At 48.0% G+C, this 18,772-nt stretch overlaps 1 non-coding gene across 1 annotated transcript; it reads right to left on the bottom strand.

Moving 5' to 3' along the window:
- Nucleotides 1-3,289: 3,289 nt before the first annotated feature.
- On the bottom strand, nt 3,290-3,365 carry TRNAA-AGC (transfer RNA alanine (anticodon AGC)). Its single transcript has one exon. It is a non-coding gene; the product is annotated as a tRNA-Ala (tRNA).
- Nucleotides 3,366-18,772: the final 15,407 nt, after the last annotated feature.

The following is an 18,772-nucleotide window of genomic DNA, read 5'->3' as shown; positions in this document are numbered from 1 at the left end:
AAGTATAACAAATAGGAGATGGTAGCAGCAAAGTAGTCTATATACTAGACAGTGCATAGTAAAGAACAGAGCATGGGATGGGTCTGGCTCTGGCTCTGCCACTAACGTGCTGAGTAACCTTGGTCAGATCACCTGACCTCACTAAACTCTGGTTTTCTCATCTATAAAATGAGGACGTTGAAGTGTATAACCTCTGAAGTTACCACTAGCTCTAGGTGAAGAATCTTGTCCAAGCCAGGACATTTCTAGCATGCCCTTTTAGGAATTGGAGTAGAATCTGAAAAGTGGAATCCTTTGACTGGAGTAGAAATTAAAAAAAAAAAGTTCATTAAGATTTTTGCTTTTACATTTCATTGGGACAATAAATAAATTGAGATAAACTTTTGGGGAGAAGAAAAACACCAGCATCCCAGAGACTCAGACTTCTAACTCGTGGCTGTCTCCAAATGTCTATTCCTCCAATTACTCAAAGCTGAGACACACTGAGTTTACTTTCTACTCATTAATAATTGTCATCATCCAGAAATCAGCTCTACCTTTACAGTTATTTGGGGTTGAGCATCACTTAAGTGCCATTTTTTATTTTTTTTTTATTTTTCTGAAGCTAGAAACCGGGAGAGACAGTCAGACAGACTCCCGCATGCGCCCGACCAGGATCCACCCGGCACGCCCACCAGGGGGCAACGCTCTGCCCACCAGGGGGCGATGCTGTGCCCCTCCGGGGCGTCGCTCTGCCACGACCAGAGCCACTCTAGCGCCTTGGGCAGAGGCCAAGGAGCCATCCCCAGCGACCGGGCCATCTTTGCTCCAATGGAGCCTTGGCTGCGGGAGGGGAAGAGAGAGACAGAAAGGAAGGAGAGGGGGAGAGGTGGAGAAGCAAATGGGTGCTTCTCCTGTGTGCCCTGGCTGGGAATTGAACCTGGGACTTCTACACGCCAGGCCGACGCTCTACCACTGAGCCAACCGGCCAGGGCTTTAAGTGCCAATTTTTAAACTCTAAAGTTAATTCAGATACACAGAGAAAAAAATGGGATTCTTAAATGCTACCTGCATCCCACAGCACACACACCCACCCCAGCGAGAAATTCAGAAAATATCTAAAAAGAAATATCCTCAGAGCTGACAATAGATATTAATGAACCATGAATCAAGAAAGTTGGTCAATTATTTATCAGAATTAATGAAAAAAAATGCAACTGTATTTTAGACAACTCCACCTGAGTTTATGTTGTTAAAAAAGTTTATGTTCATCAAAAAAGCATTTAGGATACCCTTTATGAGATTAGCCTTTGAGACCCTCTATAAAGAGTTCATTACTTTCTTTTAAGAGTTATCATACTGCTTGTGAGTGATAGGTCAGAATCAAGTGCCACATTTTGTCCCATTGGGAATACAGAGGCAGGTGATCTGTCATGAGGAGATCAGGCATTGGTACAGGATCCACCTGCTGCTCTGAAACACAAACAGATAGTTAAGGAGCTTCTGTGAAGGCATCAAAGTCAACTTCTACCAGAGAGAATGACTTCAGTCCAACTCTGCTGAAGGGAAGAGACACCTGTCTGAAGAATATTATCCCAGGTCACTGTTGTGCTTATGGAAACACAATCTTACACAAAATGTACAGCTTTTTCCTCAAATGCTTGTATAATTTAAAGTTGACTGCCCTGGGCATACAGAAATTCAAGTGTACAATAAAGACCAATGTCGTTGCCTATAGCTGGAGCCGTTGTTCTCCATCCTGCCACCTCCAATTAACAGCTGTATTAGCTTAGCATCATAAGGTTATATTAGACCCATCTCTTATTACAAAACCACTAATTAGAAGGGTTATAATTTCAAAGATTTTGTTTTTATTCATGATCTTTAAATCACCATAAAACTTCACTTCCTTAGAGCTTGAAGAAACCTAGAAAGAACATTTGCTCTGGCTGCTGGTAAGGCAGTGACAGGAGTAGATAAATGTCTTTTGGGAGACCTAAGATTACCTGAGATAGATGTGAGGATTTGAACATGATAGAATAATTAACAAATTGGTGATGTCTGTTCCTCCTATTACTCAAAGCTGAGACACACTGTAAGTTTATCCAAACCTTCAATAAAGGCTGAGGCTGAGCTTGGTCCTCATTGTACCAGGCATTGGTTGTGCAGTGGTCACAGAGCCGGGCGTGGGACCTCACAGGCTAGTGGGAGGGACTGGAAAGTGAACAGTAACTAAAACACAGTGAGAGCTTAGCTGTTGCTTCAGCGGTCATAGCATCACCTGTTCTAATTCTTTCATGAGGTCCTAGGCACCCTTAAACTTTGGAGGTAATGGAATCATCAATGAGAAAAAATATAAAGGATGTCAGAGAGTACTCTGGAATAGCCAGAGTTGAAATGAAGAAAAATATGCTAACATTTTACTCATGAAAAAAAAAATACACTAAGAATTTCATAATTGTTGGTTCATTTTCAGATCATAAAGCTATAATCACTGCCCCATTTCTGCTAGTGGAATACACTTAAGGACCCTGCTCTGAAAAGCCCCCTTCTGAACGACAGCCCTGATGAATCCAGCCCAGCCACAAGCACAAGTCTTAGCCTCCCTCCATCACTACGGTAAGTCAAAGACATTTGTTTGTCTTCTCTCTCCCGTTTGCTAGCACCTCATTATTTCCTCGGCCTTCATCCAGTCTTTCCCAATAGTTTATAAAGGCAAAGAACACATGTCCTAATTTCCCCGTGGCACTTAGCAGAGTACTTTGTACCCAGGAGCTGTTTGATCGGTGCAGGCACAGTGCACCTTTCATCCTCAAAGCCCACATAGCTGAGCACGCATGGTTCTTGTGAAATTGGTGCTGGTGACTGTACCTTCCACTTTTTTTTTCTTGTGGGAGAGACAGAGAGAGGGACAGATAGGGATAGACAGACAGGAAGGGAGAGAGATGAGAAACATCAATTCTTTTTTTTTTTTTTTTTTTGCATTTTTCTGAAGCTTGAAACAGGGAGAGACAGTCAGACAGACTCCCGCATGTGCCCGACCGGGATCCACCTGGCACGCCCACCAGGGGCGATGTTCTGCACACCAGGGGGTGATGCTCTGCCCACCAGGGGGCGATGCTCTGCCCATCCTGGGCGTCGCCATGTTGTGACCAGAGCCACTCTAGTGCCTGAGGCAGAGGCCACAGAGCCATCCCCAGCGCCCGGGCCATCTTTGCTCCAATGGAGCCTTGGCTATGGGAGGGTAAGAGAGAGACAGAGAGGAAGGCGCGGCGGAGGGGTGGAGAAGCAAATGGGCGCTTCTTCTATGTGCCCTGGCCGGGAATCGAACCCGGGTCCTCCGCTCGCTAGGCCGATGCTCTACCACTGAGCCAACCGGCCAGGGCCGAGAAACATCAATTCTTCGTTGCAGTTCCTTAGTTGTTCATTGATTGATTTCTCATATGTGCCTTGACTGGGGTCTACAGCAGACCAAGTGACCCCTTGCTCGAGTCAGCGACCTTGGGCTCAAGCTGGTGAGCCTTGCTCAAACCAGATGAGCTTGCACTCAAGCTGGCGACCTCGGGGTTTCGAACCTGGGTCCTCCACATCCCAGTCCAACACTCTATCCACTGCGCCACCGCCTGGTCAGACCCACTCTTTTTTTTTTTTTAATTTTTTTATTTCAGTATCTTGGGTTCCATGATCAGATAGAATTTCCTTACCTTCAATTCTCCCATTAACCCCTTTGGATTTTGCTAACTCATGAAACAAGTGCGGGAATTCAGGTGCCAGTACCTTACTTCGGAAACCTCTTAAAACTTTGGAGAAGTGCATCATACGTTTGCCATCGTTACAAAAGGGGGCTGACAATAGATAGCGTGTGACAGGAAGTAATGAATTGTCCATGACCACAAAGTGTGACTTTCTCGAGGGTTTATACTGAGGAGATGCAGGAGGTGGGAGGGGCAGTATGGGGAAGAGAAAATTAAGACACTGTGGCTGCCCAAGAATAAGCCACTCTGTGTACTGGCTCCCGTGTTACGGTGTCAATCGGAGCAGGGTTTTTCAGTGACTTGTATGGTAAACAAAGAGTCATGATTCAAAAGTGTCGAGAGAAGGCTCAGTGCTGAACTGATGGCTCCCTGGTCGTCTGCTTTAAATCGGGTGCACACGGCCTGCGAAGGTAGTGGATGAGTCGCTGTGACCCAGGCTGGCGTATTCCAGGACAATTGAACTGATTTGTGTTTGTGTTCTCGGTCTAATGCATAGAGAAAGATGAAAAGAGATGCTTGCCCATGTCTTCCTTTAGCACAGGAGGACCACTGCGCTCCACAGTTTTCTCGTCACTCTTTGGCATTTGTCTGAGAGATGAGGCTGTGCAGTTTGTCTCTTTGTCTGGGGGCTGAGTGCAAACCCCTGTGATCAGCTAACGCCATGAGTTGGTTTACATTCCAGCTTCCCAGACTCCAGACTCCAGCAATCCAAAGCGTGCTGCTAAATATTTTACAACCAGCTCCCTGGGGGGTGGCGAGAAGGAGAAGGAGGAGGGAGAGGGGGAGGGGCAGGAAAAGGGGGAGGGGGAGAAGAAAAGCCCAGTTAGTAGCATTTCCTGATTTCCTTGGTGTGAATACTCCCATCAGTGCAGATTTCAAGCTACTAACATGACGTCATTGAAGGCAGAGTTGGGAAGATAGGTGCAGTTGCCCTGGGCTGGTTCCAGCTGGTTCTACTCAGCACTGCCAGCGATCCCAATGCATACCCATGGCGAGGTGTCCTTGTAAAGAGAGGACAGAGATGCCAATCTGATTCCCTGGTCATCGTGATGTGAGAAAGAGAGAAGTGTTATACAAGTGTTTCAGCTGCCTGCAGGGGCAGGTCTTATATTGCTAGGCAACAAGTTGGGGCCTGTGTGAACTCTTTAAGCAGGCTGACCTTTATTTTATTCTCTTAACAGGGACACTTTTAAGATGAAAGAGATGTTATTAATAATTTTAATTATTATTAAACATTACTAGGATGAAGAGCACAATTACGGCACACCAGAGTAATAGGGTCCCACTCTTTTAAAGCAAAGTGAGAACTTAGTAAAGAGTTGGCACAATCTATCTGAAGCCTCCTGTCTATTCTGTGTCCCTGGGTTTGGTCCTCCGCCCATCTGGAAGAACTGTGCTCAAGTCAGCACTCAGCCTGGAGCTGCTGCTGGCCTGGCAGGGGCAGTGCGGCTCAGCTCACGGACCCGTAGGTTTGCAGGCTGACAGTTCCCTTCAAGGTATATTTTGAAGCACTGTAAGTGCCCTCTCCAGTCCAAGCAGTTGCATCAGCAGCTAAATCGGTGGTCTAAGTCCACGTTTCCTGTTCTTTTGCATTCATAGGAAGTATGTAAGATTCTGTGGGAGTAAAGAAGAATCCAGTAAATAATCCTCTATTTACACTGTGCTAACTTTGCTTCTAGTCCCTGCTTAAGAAATGTGCAGAAGTGATTATTGATGGCATTGTAATCAGTGTGTGCAAACTACTGGGTGTTCTGCTTGTTTCCATTTAACATTATTTCACATACTCATTTCCATACATCAATGCAACCCACATGCTTGTCATTTTTTATGGCAACATAGTACTCCATCACGTTGACACATTTTAGTTCTACATCCTGTTCTCCAAAGATAAATGTCCTGGCTTCACGCAAGCAGGCCGCCATGACTGCAGGCCAGCAAGGGGAGCTCTGGTCCCCATTGTGAGGGAACAGGGAGCTCTGGGCAGGGATCAGTAACAGGCGCTTTCAGTTGGGGAACTGAATCTCTCTCTACCTGGTCACTGTGACATGCAGACATGGGGCACTGAGACAATGGTACAATTTTTTTCATAGTAAAGTTCAATGTGGGCATTGGGCGACTTCTAAGTCATGCCTAGGAATATAGGCACTTTAATCAGGCAGTAGGTCCTGGCTGGTTGGCTCAGTGGTAGAGCGTTGGCCTGGCGTGCGGAAGTCCCGGGTTCGATTCCCGGCCAGGGCACACAGGAGAGGCGCCCATCTGCTTCTCCACCCCTCCCCCCTCCTTCCTCTCTATCTCTCTCTTCCCCTCCTGTAGCCGAGGCTCCATTGGAGCAAAAGATGGCCCGGGCGCTGGGGATGGCTCCTTGGCCTCTGCCCCAGGCGCTAGAGTGGCTCTGGTCATGACAGAGTGACGCCCCGGATGGGCAGAGCATCGCCCCCTGGTGGGCGTGCCGGGTGGATCCCGGTCGGGCCCATGTGGGAGTCTGTCTGACTGCCTCTCTGTTTCTGGCTTCAGAAAAAATACAAGAAAAAAAAAATCAGGGAGTAGCAGGCTGCCAGCTCTTCCGGGCTTCCTGAGGGACATGTAGCTGCCCAGTGGTTCCTCCATGGGCAGCAACTGAAGGCAGAGACTTCCATCCAGAAGGGAAAAGCCCTTGGGAGGAGGGCTTGGCCTACGGCCCTGGCCTTAGCATTCACTTCCTCTGTATTCAGGGTCTGGGCCCTGGTGGGGCTATCGCTTTCAATGAGTGTTGCTTTGGGTCCTACGGTAGATCAATAAACAGTATAAGGGAAGAGAGTGTTAAGTGCAACCTTCAGTCTTCAAACGTAAAGCTGAGTTAATTAAATTTGATGATCTTGTTGGGGTTAAAATCTCATCTTTTGTGTAATGAACTTGCTTACTGAGGGGGTCTAGGAGATTTGGCTCACCTCCCGTAGTGCTTACAATGGACCATCCTCTGTCTTAAGCACTTTAAACATATTAACTCACTAAATCCTCACAATTGCATGAGGTAGGTACTATTATTAAGGTGACCAACTTTTTTACAATGAAAAGGACAAAAAACATTGAAGAAAACAATATCATAAATAAAAGAAATATTTTATTCATTGCAACAATAATACACTATAATATGATAAATGCATAATAAAAACATTTGTAATATTTTATATGGTAATTTTGCTTACATGCCTATTAATTTTTAATAATAATTGTAAGAAAAAAATACTCATTTAGATACTAATACGTCACATCACACACAATGGATCAACTCTGCCTCGATCAAATACGGATTTTTACAGATTAGTCTTCCAATATCAAAAAGGAAAACATGTAGGAGGACACTTTTCGAGGGAGGACGGATCTTACAAAAGGACTGTCCTCCCTAAATGAGAATGATTGGTCACCTTACTATTATTATCCCCATTTTATCAATGGGGAAATTGAGGCACAAAGAGGTTAAGTAACTTGCTGAAGTCACAAAGTTAGCATATGGCAGATCTGGGATTTGAACCTAAGTGGTTTGGCATCAAGATCTGTGCCCTAAACTACCACGCTCTTCTGATGAGATTCTAATCCTTTCATTCCGGGGTGGGCTTGGCCTTCCTCTGCGCTTGGCCCCCTTCTGCCCCGGCCAAGCCAGGACATCTACCACCTCAGAGGAAGAACCCCGGACAAGATGGGCAGATTTCATCCTTCTAAGTCTTGTGGGCTAAACAATAAAAAACACAGCTAACCTGATTAACCCCAATTTTGCTTCTAATTTCCTTCCTAAATAGATTTTTCCCCCTGCTGATGAAATCTGTCTCAATTTGGGGCTAAGTGGGTAGGTTGGGGATTCTGGACTGATTTAAAAGTTCTCACATGGGGAAAAATATGTGGAGGGATTATACTCTTCAAGTATGGCAGGGAAATCACAGCTTCTATTACGGTCGGTCCATCCATCCATCCATCCATCTATTCATTTTTCTATCATTTAGTTATCTGTCCATCCATGCATCCATCCATCCATCAATCATTTTTAACCTGACCATCGCTTTTGTGGAAGGTTGACAGTAGCAGTGTCGAGGCCGCGGATCAGGATGCTGCCTGGTGTGTCACCCCGCCGCAGCCCTTTATGGCCATCATAAAATGTCTGTGGATAGTCTACCAGCTGATTTTCCAGGGTGTTTTTTGCTGTCTGAAGGATCAGAAAAAAAATCTATCAGCTGCAGAAATTAAGCCATTTTTCTTCAGGGGAGAGAAATGGAGTAGCAGGCTTTCCCCATTAAAATGCTACGGTGGATTCCAGATGAGTGAAATATTGGTCTGCATAGTAATGACACTTGGGAGAGATTTGGGAGGTTTGTAACTGGCCCTTGGCAGAGGCGCAGGTGAGACAGTGCGTCAGGCCTAGAGTCAGGACGGAGGGCTCTGGTCTCCCATTCTGGGTGCCGGCGCAGGTCCCACCCTCCTCCTTCTCCTCGCCGTTTCTTTTCTGAAAACTAGCTGTCCAGGTGGTTTTATTAGAGAGGCACAATTGCTTGGCTCCTCTTCCAATAACTGCCCTTTGTCCCCTCTGGTGCCAGATATCTGACAAAAGCCCCCATGCCCTTCACAACTCACACAGGTCAAGTCTGTTAGAAAGAGGGGTTCAGACATCAGAGGGCGTGGGGACTGTCACAGAGGAAGGCCGTTAACCCAGCTGCAGACAATTAACCCAAATATGATCCAGGTATAATGTCATGACTGGCTGGAAACCTAATCACGGCCCATCCAGGGACTTGGACAAATAGGAGCAACCGTTGCGATGACAGTAAGCAGGTTAATGGGAAGCCACAAAAGCAAAAGAATTCACTTAAGGATGCCAGTCCAGGCCCCACCCCAGCTGAGCTCAGCTTCCAGAGGGCTTCTGATGCCGATGCCCAGCCTTCCTGGTTTGCCCTGCAGTGCCTGGCTCCAAAGGGCCATGCCTCACCTGGAGGGTTCCTGGGGACAGAGGCTACTTTGTCTCCTCGCTGCCTTTCCAGGAGGGGTCTTCTGCCTACAGTCAGTTCTCTTTCTGGAGGAACCCCACCTTGGCTGGAGGCAAACAGACCTGGCCACTTGAATGCAGATCTCACCTGCTAGGTGCGTGACCAGTGGCACGTGGCTCTGAGGGTCAGTTTCTTCATTGATAAGGTGGGGCGGGCGTGCCTGTCCTGCAGAGATCCCGTGCCACCCAGCAGGTGCCCAGTAAGTTGTAGCTGCTATTTCGTTATTATTTCTCTGTCTGCCATGAGTGGAGGGGCCCCAAATTCCTGCTATTCCCAAGCATGGTCTGATCTACAATATCTACAGTCCCAACATCATTTCATTTATTTATGTCGAATTTCATTTTGGAGAGGTTTATGTGCTCTTCTCCCTGAGGTCCTGTTAAAAGGCAAGTACTCATGGAAAGGGTAACACATCAGACCTGCCAGGTTCACGTTTGCCCACAAAGCACCCTAATGGCCCAGGGAGGGAGTGGGTTTACGACAGTGGGTGTGCGAATCAGGTCGTACAGCGCAGCAAGTGGGAAGTTGGTTGGGTTTTTTTTTTCTTTCTCCTAAGATGTTCATGCAAACTTTGAAGTCTACTCTATAGCATAAGCATACCCCAAATGATTTATTTAGGGAAAAAAAGCAAGTTAGATGCTGCAGGAAGAGGAGCGATGGTGGTCCTCTGGTGTGGTCATGGCTCTTAGCACGGCCACCCCAGAACTGCTGCATCTGAGTCACCAAGGGACCTTACAAAACTACAGCTGCCCCGACCCGGGCTGGACACTGACCATGCAACCCAGCCCTGTCCACTCGAGATCCGGCCCAGTGTGGAAAGGTCACAAAAGCTGCCACTGTCACAACCGCACTGCAGAGGCTGCATGGTGCTGTTTTTCTGTTGGAAAATGGGGGGGGGGGGGGGGCGGGAGGGGTAAGTGGTGTGGAATCCATTGTTTCGGAGAAGACAGGCTCAGGACGCAGGAAGGTTCTCTAGACGCCGACTCCAGGACAGAAGTCCTGGTGATCTGAGCCAGGGCTCTCCCAGGCTGCTCACTCAGGTCTGAAGCACGCGTGGAGTCAGCAGGCTGTGCACTTGCTGCCCTCCCTGGGCGCAGGGGAGGTGGCGCGTGCGGGCTGGCCCGGAGCCTCCCATTTCAGGTTTTCCAGGCAGCCGACCAGGCGGCCAGGCCTGGGTTTCTGCTGAGGCAGGTGAACCCCTGGGGCCTGACCTCTGCTCCCTGTCCCTCGGCAGGGCCAGTTGTCAAGGAGATGACAGGATTGAATTCCGAGTTAAGGGACCAATCTTGTCCATCTAATTTTATCTTCACTCTCTCTTCCTCCTGCTTTCCCTTCCTCCCTCTTTCCTGCTTCTTCATTTTTTTTTAAATCCCATGCAGCCATTAAAAGAATGGTAGTCATTTTCATAATGGTGATTAAAACATTATTTTACTAAAGGAATACCTTCTGCTGGGTATTAGGAGATCCCTTCTGTAGGGTCTATTTTGCGTGTAATACACATGGTGTTGCCTTACACTATTGACAGCTTCCAAGCACTTTGACAAACTCACCTGTAATCATCACCACATCCTAGGAAGACTTTCTTAGCTCCAATTGCTTGATGCAAAAATTAAAAAGGAAAGGGCAAGACCCATGGCTGACCAGTGACTGAGTGAGGCCGGGATGCCATGTGTCTGACCTGCTGTTCAGAGCTGCCAGGACTCAGGACAGGGTGTCTGAGCCCCCCTGAGCTCCCTGAGGCCTGGCAGCTTGGGGGACAGGAAAAGGGCATTCGGTCAGCTGCAAACAGCTGGACTCGGGGCTCATGTCCCTGCCTGGTTCGGGTGACACCAGAGCTGAAGCAGACAACTTTCAGCTTATGGGATGCGACATCATCTGTAGACTCCGTCAGATGCCATCGACTTTGCAGGACAAATCTGGAAATGGTTCTTGTTCCTCCTTTTAAGAGCCTGGCAGGCACCCGAGCAGTGGGTCTCAAATTTTGGGTCTCAAATCCTCTACATTCCTAAAAATCACTGGGGACTCCAAAGAACTTTTGTTTATGTTGTGTGCATCAAACATATTTAATACATTAGACATTAAAACTAAGAGAAAATTAAAATATGTATTAATTTATTTAAAACAATAACCATATTAAATGCCCTGGGTCATGGGTTTATAGAGAGAGGGCATTTGCATTTGCTTGTGCCTGTTGTGAATATCTTTGTAAGAGCTCCTTAGCTCAGAGCCCTGGTCCCATGGGTGGTTTATGTTCAGATCTCCCTCCCTGGGAGCTCAGTCCTGGGACCCCAGTTTCTCGGGTGGACAGTTTCCTCTGTGGCCCCGGCAGGTATCGCCTACCTTTGACATTTCCCTTGGCCATCGGGAGAGATTTTTCCAGTCTTCTCTTCATGGAGGATGCACTTCTCCAAGGCCTGGTTTAGAAGCAGGGTCTCAGGAACCCGTGCTTAGGGTCTGTATCTGCCTGGCTGCCCAAGCTCATTGGTCCAGTTTATAGTCTCTCTGTGTCTCTGGCTTCCTGGGAGTTTTCTTTCTTTCCTTGCATCTTGGCTATACATTTGGCACAGTTTGGCATTATACTTTATTCTGGACTTTTGTGTGTTTGGAGCAGGAGGGGCGTCCACATCAGCTCTGAGCGCTGTGCTGCCTGGGGTATAACATATCCCTTTATCACTGGCCGTCTCAGTGCCTCTGGGCCACCTTCTCATCTCCACATTGGGGTTACAAGCGCCATTCTAGAGTCAGACTCTCTGGGCTCCAACACGGGTCCACTTCTCGTTAAATGTGGACCTGGGGAAAGTTAACCTGTTTTCTCATCGGTATAGTGAGGACAATCGGAATACCGGCCTCCTTGGCTGTTTAGAAAGATTAAATAAGATTGTTTTGGTAAAATGCTTAGAATGGTGTCTGGAACTGTTGATAGGTACCAATTATTATTGTTTTTGGTTTAAAGTCTTGGCCCTGGCCGGTTGGCTCAGTATTAGAGCATCAGCCTGGCGTGCGGGAGTCCCAGGTTCAATTCCCGGCCAGGGCACACAGGAGAAGCGCCCATCTGCTTCTCCACCCCTCCCCCTCTCCTTCCTCTCTCTCTCTCTCTTCCCCTCCCGCAGCCAAGGCTCCATTGGAGCAAAGATGGCTTGGGTGCTGAGGATGACTCTGTGGCCTCTGCCTCAGGCACTAGAATGGTTCTGGTCGCAACAGAGCAACGCCCCAGATGGGTGGAACATCACCCCCTGGTGGGCATGCCGGGTGGATCCCGCAGTCAGGCGCATGCGGAAGTCTGACTGCCTCCCCGTTTCCAGCTTCAGAAAAATACAAAAAAAAAAAAAGTCTTTACTGTTAGTTTGCTGCTAATAAGAGATTCAGCTGTGAGAAAATATATCCCATTGGGTTGTTGCCCTATATTTGCCCCTGGTGTGTTTAGTTTAGCTGTCGTTTTGGAGAAGAAACACCAGAATTGAAGTCCAAGCGGATGGGCTTTGATGGGGATGGCCGATCTGGGAGAATGGCCGGTCCAGGTGTGACCCAGAAGGAGCTACTTGCCAGTATGGGGGAGGGGACGACTCTATTTCTTTAATAAAAAATTTAAAATTAACAAAGAAGAGGCATTTTTTTATTTTGGCTTTCTCCTGTGGTTTTTACCAGAGTTTTGGTCTGGGTCACTGTCACATTTATTTTTTTACCAGGAAGAAAATACTACTTCCTGGCAGACTTGTCTAGAAGACGTTTTTAAGTACTTCTGAAGGAAGCTAAGTAGCTGATGGGTTTCTTCTCCTGCCATTGGGAAGTAAGTGCTCTGCCACCCACACTAGACTTCCTGGGCTTCGCCGGGCCCCAGCTGGATGTGACAGGCTGCAAAGATGTTTGATACAGGTGGGTGTTCACTCCATAAAGCCAGGAAATCTTGGCTTGAGCTCTGGTGTCAACTTTGGGGAATAAGAAAAATCAGACACATGAACTTCTATTTCATGCTTGGTAGAAAGTGAATACGGGCCAGGGTGGGTCTTGTCCCTCCAATAACAGGTACCACTAAGCTTCTACTTTGTGCCAGACAGCAGCAGCCTGAAGGCAACCACTGTTTCCGATTTCCTAGACAGCCTCTCAAATTATTCTGTACAGGCAAACACACACACACACACACACACACACACACACACACACACACTTTGCAAAGGGCAGCATGCCACACACACTGCTGTGTACCTTGATTTTTCACTTAACATCGTTCAGCACCTTGTAGTTCATTTCGCGTCAGTATACCCACTTCAGTACAGCTGCTTTGTTCTTGTATTAACTGCATAATATTCCACAGCATGGACATACCATCCTTTATGTGAATAATCCCCTATCAATGGGGAGTTAGGTTGTTTCCAATCGTTAAAAAATGCTGCAGTGTATAACCTGTACATGCATGTTTCACAGATGTGAGAGTCTATCAGCAGAATGACTTCTTGCTAAAAGTAGAATTACTGGGGAAACACATTTTTTTAAAATGCATCTTTCCTCAAGATGACAACACGCTATGAAATGAACAAACGGGATGTGAGACGACAGCGTGTCAGACAGCAGTGGCCGGGAGTGGGTCCCTCATTTACGTCTGATAATTCGCAGGCTGACTTTGCACCAGCCTTTTCACTTCTTTGGAACTTAGTTTCTTTATTTGCAAAATGAATCATTGGGTCATTCAGAGATGACAGAGAAATGTCCATGAATATATGCAACTTTCTGAAGCACGTACTGTCCTGAGATCCAGGCGTCCCCAAACTATGGCCCACGGGCCGCATGCGGCCCCCTGAAGCCACTTATCCGGCCCCCCACCGCACTTCCGGAAGGGGCACCTCTTTCATTGGTGGTCAGTGAGAGGAGCACTGTATGTGGCAGCCCTCCAATGGACTGAGGGACAGTGAACTGGCCCCCTGTGTAAAAAGTTTGGGGACCCCTGGTGCCTTTCTCCTCTATTCTCAGCCTTCTCCTTGCTGAACAAGGAGAGGTGTTGGTGTTAGTTCTGTTACATACTTAGGGGTCAACACACTCTGTTGCCAGCTTCCATTTTGCAGGTACAGCCCTGACGAGCTGAGCAGTTCACCCTGCACTCTTGTCCCAGTGGGGTGTCACTGGGAAGTCCTCTTCTCTTGTGGGGCCTCACTCTGTTGTTGAGTGGATGGACCCAGAGTGAGGTTTTAGGACTCCAAAGAAGAGTAAATACCCATTTCTCATATATGTATAATATATATAATATTAATATATAATATATTATATCTTAGTATATTATATGTTAATATTAATAATTAATATTACTTAATATTAATACATTACTATAATATATAATATTAAGATATATTAATATATATATTAATGCAAGGAACCCTTTGCAGGATAAATGTGTCTTTGCTGTGTTCAATTTCCAAACAAGTTTCCCTCCTTCCTGTGACCAATGCTTGGAAGAGGGGCAGACTGGGGAGCCCTGGGTCGTGAGGAGAGAGCCTGCCAGGGGTGAAGATTAGGCTAATCCCCATAAGCCGGCTGGGCCATTGCTGAAATCACTTCTTAGGGCTCTGTCTGCGGTGCTCTTGTGACAGGTAATTATTTATTACCTGGAGTAAGCCCCAAGAGTTCCCAAGGGTTGGGTTCCTTGGGAAACAGTGGCTGAAGTGTGGGCGCCAGTGTAGATCAGAGAGACCCGGCATGGCTCCATGGACCCGAGGCCCTCGGTCTGTCTGTGACTGGCATCAGTGATGAGTGGGCAAACAAGGACTTGGTTAACGAAGGACCAGTGGTGGTTAATTATGTCAACATAACCTTAAATAATATTCTGCTTATAGTTTCTCTTAATAAATATTTTAGCTCAAGTTCAGGCTTCTGCCTTAAGAAATTATTAGGAGAGGGGTGGGGTGTGTGCATACACAGAAAGAGACAGGGTCTTAGTGAGGATATTGGACTGACCAAGCTTATGTCAAGTTCAAAAATACGAATGAAAAGAATTTGCTAGCATGTAGAAGCTTCTTCTTCTTTGTTTTTATTTTTATACGGAGACAGAGGGACAGATAGGGACAGATAGACAGGAAGTGAGAGAGATGAGAAGCATCAATTCTTTGTTGCAGCACTTTAGTTGTTCATTCGCTGCCTTCTCATTTGTACCTTGACCAGGGGACTCCAGCAGAGTAAGTGACCAAACCAGGTCGCTCAAACCAGCGACCTTGGGCTCAAGCACCATCCTTGGGCTCAAGCAAGAGACCTTGCACTTCATGCCAACAACATTTGGGCTCAAGCCAGCGACCATGGGGTCATGTCTATGATCCCATGCTCAAGCCAGCGACCCACACTCAAGCCAGATGAGCCTGCGCTCAAGCCAGCGACCTCATGGTTTCAAACCTGGGTCCTCCGCGTCCCAGTCCAACGCTCTATCCACTGTGCCACTGTCTGGTCAGGCTAAAAGCTTCTTACTTCACTGAGGAAAAACCCAACTTTTCACCTGAATCTCATTCGTCCTTGAATTGATTTGTCATCATAGACATGTCCCAGTTTTCACTGATGTTCAAACAAGAGGAAATCTCCACACTCACAAAATTCTAGAATGAAAAAGGAGCCCCATTGGCTCCTTAAACTAAGGCTTGCTTCTGCCCTAGGGCTGTCAGAAAGCAGAGGTTCCCCGGACTCAGCAGCCTGGCTGCGTGGAGCATGGCTGCCATCTTGGTCAGAGCTTGCCCTGAGGACCCTCCCTAGCGTGCCTAGTCTGTCTCTTAGCACGTACCTGAACATTCTTGGAAGTCCAGTTAATGGAAAGTAGGTACTCAGGTCAGACATCTCCCCTACAGTTGCTAAGTGGAGCTCAGCTGTTCTCACTTCTAGAGCTTTCTCCCTTGATGCTGCCCTATTCTTGGCACCGTCTATGATCCCACACATCTTCTTCCTCCCTCTCTGCTGCCTGGGTTTCCTGTTCTTACAGGCTCCATGGCCATCGGCCACCGCAGGCTGGCCTGGTGGTGCTGGCCTGGGCTTTCTCATGTCTGCATCTAGCCCTTGTCTGAATTCCCGACCTGGGGACTGAAGCTTTGGAAAAAGGACCACCAAGGTGCTCCCCAGAGGTCAAGACATGGCCTTTCAGAGGAAGCATCTGCTGGGCTCTAGGTTCTCTGTGGCACTGCAGCTACCTGTCCTGCTGTCTTTTGTAGCTTCCCTTCCCTTGGGGCTTCCCCAGCTCCTGAGACCCTAATCTCAGGGCTCCCCTTGCTGGGCAGCATCACCTTCATGGGTGACTGCCCTGTTCAGTGGGCAGCAGGAAGGAGTGGCCTACAGACCCCGCTCTGTTTTCAGCTGGTGTCTAACTTTATAGCTCTGTCTTCTCGAAGGGCCAGCCTGCTCTGTAGTCTGCGTGTGAGGGGTGGGGAACCTTTATTTCCCTCTCCTTCACGTTTCCCTGTGGAGGAGCAGTTTAGAGTGAACTCTAGGTCTCGTGTCTACCACCTCACGGCTGTGTGATTGATCATTTGGGGCTGTATTCATCGGGCCACATTTTCCACGGGAACACTGGCAATGTGGGCCCATCTTTCTTGACCTCCCTAAACCTGCTCACCCCTCAACTGCAGTGTGATTCCTCTTTCACTTCTCCAAACCAACCTTCTCAGAGCCTTCCGCATTGGGTTAATATTTGATCCTTTCCAGGTAAATTGGGTCTATTTGTCAACCGATCTGAGCTGGAAGGGAGGGTGAGTTGAGGAATAGACTCTCCTCCTTCCAGTGAGCAGCAAGAATGACAGGGCCACTGACTGTCCTGCCTGCTCTGTTGATGACCCTCCTCATTCTGACATCTTTCTGGCTGCAGCCACCAGGGAAGTGGTCTTCTGGTCTATGAATTCCGCTTCCTTCCTGAAGAAGTCTCCCCTCCCCCTTCAGACCAGGGCCACTCCCAGGCTCACGTAGTGTGCATGAGTACTGCTCATCTTTCACAACAACACAAGCATGGCCCCTTCCCTCCCTTCCACATGCCTATCCTTGCAGAGCAAAAGACCCCAGTGAGCATGGGCATTTTGGTCACGAGGGCCGTGCCATCAGGAGCCCGCCATGCTGATTTCATCTTGGTCCTGCTAAGCATGAGGTATCTGGTGCCTTCTGAGGATGTCAAGTACTTGTAGGAGCAGGTGAATCAACCTGAGAAGTCTCTGGCTGCCGAAGTTGTTGGGCCACTGCCCATCCTGGCCTTTTCCGACTGGGTGTTCCCGGAGGTGACTGTCAACCACAGCGGCCACCACGCCAAACCAGGTTCTGGTTTTCCGGAAGAGCTCCACCCTGCTCAGAGCTGCGGCCTGGGGAAGACTCTTTGGGGACCAGACAATGCCTTCCTTTTTGTCCTTTTTTCCAGCTCCGTCTGTCTACCTGTTCCTGACTTTGTTCTCTGTTATAACGGTCCCGGGTTGAGGAGCAGGGGCTCCGTGTGCGAGGCATGTAATTCTGACCCCCTCTGTTCCTACAAAGTCTATACCTCTTTAGGTCTCCATGAACAGCTGCTTATAGACTGCCTCTGAGCAGCCCAATCGGTAAAAGCGGATGTTATCCGATCATTCTTCTCATACTTAAACACAATTTGGTTTAACAGAATACTTCCAGAACCTCACCTTTCTCTATAACTGAGACTACTGCATAGATCTGCTTTGCAATGGCCCATCTTATCCGTCCCCTTTGGAAGGACAAGCTCCTCATCTGATACCTGAAGGCACTGGGGATGACAAAGGTCTTCAGCTGACATGGTTTCCCCCAGCGGGGTGGGAGCATGAGAAAGGGCCGTCATCTTAAACAGGAAAGGAAGGCTGACCATAGGCTTGCTACCGAAGGAGAGGGAGATCCCTCAGCCGGAGGACGTCTGTCACCTGTGGGCAGGCCCCGTCTTGACAAGCGGTGCCTCACAGACAGAAGGCGCCCATGTTGTATTTTTCCTGTTCTTCCCTTCACCCGGGATGGCAGAAAGCCTTCACTGCTCGCAATTTCCAAACCTAGGAGAGGTTTCACGTGATCTGGACATTGCAAACTGGTGGCCCAACGTGTCCACCATGGACCCACTCCGTGATTTTGTTTCTTTATTTTAAGCTGAGTTCATTGTTGATATCGACAGATCAGGAGACTTCGAATAAAAATAAAATTTGTGAGATTTTCTTGAAAAGTTGGAAGCTCTGGCAACCCCAGGTCCTGTTTATTCTGAATGGGGACAGCTGAGAGGTGGCTGCCGCTTGCACTGTCAGACGCCACAGTCCCGACCTGGCTGTGGTGCTCCTTATGGTGTATCTAGATGCTGACAGCAGCTGGGCTGTGACCCCTCACTAGCCCCATCCCCTTTCTCTATATGAGGAAAAAGGAATCTAGAAGGAGAAGCTACTTTCTAAGGAGTCGTAGGGACTAACAGGTAGAACCCCCATGAGTCCTCTCCAGTTACTCTGCCAGGGTGCCCTCTGGGCGCTTTCCGTCTATGGAAGCATCCCCATAAAGTGCGGAGGAAAACACAGCGAACAGCCCCGATCTGTCAAGAGAAGGAAGGCAGTGTTCCCCAGGGGAGAGAGCATCATGTTGGGATTCAAGTAGACCCACATTCAAATTTTGGTGCTTGGTTCTTGAGAGCCATGATGTGGAGATGCACCAATGAGCCAGGCAGAGAGAAAATATCTGGCTTTCACTCTTTGTAGCTGTGTGACCTTGTTCAGGGTTCTAACTTCTCCAATCTGCACAATAAAAATATCGATACTCTGGGGGTGGTTGTGAGGGTTGGTGCTGTCCTGTGAAGTCTTTCCTGATGTCCTTTGCTTGGTCATAAGTCTCTGCCCCATCAACCCCAAGAAACGTGACAGCTCCCTTTGGGTGTTACTTGTCCCTGCAGACTTCTGTTCCTACGCCTGTTGCACTGAGGCAGTTGCCCCCATTGGACTGCAAAGCCACACACGGCAGACCTGCACCTGGCCTGTGACTCCGACATCTGACACTTTGTAGCATGCTGTGACTGTTAAAAGCTCCTAATGCAGTGGCTGTAATTTTTATTAACTA

Source organism: Saccopteryx bilineata, chromosome 11 (assembly GCF_036850765.1).
Source record: "Saccopteryx bilineata isolate mSacBil1 chromosome 11, mSacBil1_pri_phased_curated, whole genome shotgun sequence".
Taxonomy (NCBI): Eukaryota; Metazoa; Chordata; class Mammalia; order Chiroptera; family Emballonuridae; genus Saccopteryx; species Saccopteryx bilineata.
The sequence above is the reverse complement of the archived record's forward strand: the minus strand, read 5'-3'. Positions and strand labels throughout refer to the sequence as shown.